The following is a 1,031-nucleotide window of genomic DNA, read 5'->3' on the forward strand; positions in this document are numbered from 1 at the left end:
GGACCCTTGTTCCTGCCTAATGGCTCACTGACTGCAGATCCCACATGGATAAGTGAAGTGCTCAGTACACAATTCAAGAGTGTCTTCACCTCTCCTCTGAGTCACATGCAGATAAAGAACCCAGCTGATTTCTTTGACAATAACACTCAGCAGAAGGGGACTGCATCCATTACCTACATCGACATTGAAGAGGAAGATGTGATAGCTGCCATAAATGAAATGAGCTCAAATTCGGCAACTGGCCCCGATGGTTTCCCAGCTGTCCTCTTAAAGTCGTGTAAACAAGAATTAGCAGGACCACTCCGGATACTCTTCCAGAGTTTCCTTGCAAATGGTAAACTTCCCAAAAAGCTGAAGGAAGGCACCATATGTCCTATCCATAAAGGTGGAAGCAGAGCAGAGGCTGGAAACTACAGGCCCATCTCTCTGACTTCACATATTAGCAAAGTCATGGAACGAATTGTCAGAAGGAGATTGATTGCGTTCCTAGAAGAAAATGACTTGCTGAATGAGACCCAGCATGGTTTCCGTCCAGGTAGAAGCTACCTCACGCAGCTCTTGCAGCATTATGACTGGGTCCTGAAGCAGCTACTTGACCATTCAAATGTTGATGTGATATATCTCGACTTTGCAAAAGCCTTTGACAAAGTTGATCATGGCTTGATATGTCACAAGCTGCGAAACCTTGGCATAGCTGGTAAATTAGGAGAGTGGCTGCATGACTTCCTGAATGGTAGAAGTCAAGGCAGTTGCAGCCAATGGAGTCCTATCTAGGGAAACACAAATATTGAGCGGTGTTCCACAGGGAACTGTTCTGGGGCCACTACTGTTCATAGTGGCCCTTCTGGACATGCCCACGGTCACTCGGAGAGCCACTGTCACTAGCTATGCTGATGACACAAAGATATCTCAGGCAATAAAGAATCCTGATGATATTGTAAGCCTGCAGAATGACCTAAATGCAATATATGAGTGGGCAGAGCAAAATAATATGCAGTTCAATGCAAAAAAATTTCAAGTACTGCGCTACA

This window comes from Octopus bimaculoides, chromosome 19 (assembly GCF_046866305.1).
Source record: "Octopus bimaculoides isolate indiv1 chromosome 19, ASM4686630v1, whole genome shotgun sequence".
Taxonomy (NCBI): domain Eukaryota; kingdom Metazoa; phylum Mollusca; class Cephalopoda; order Octopoda; family Octopodidae; genus Octopus; species Octopus bimaculoides.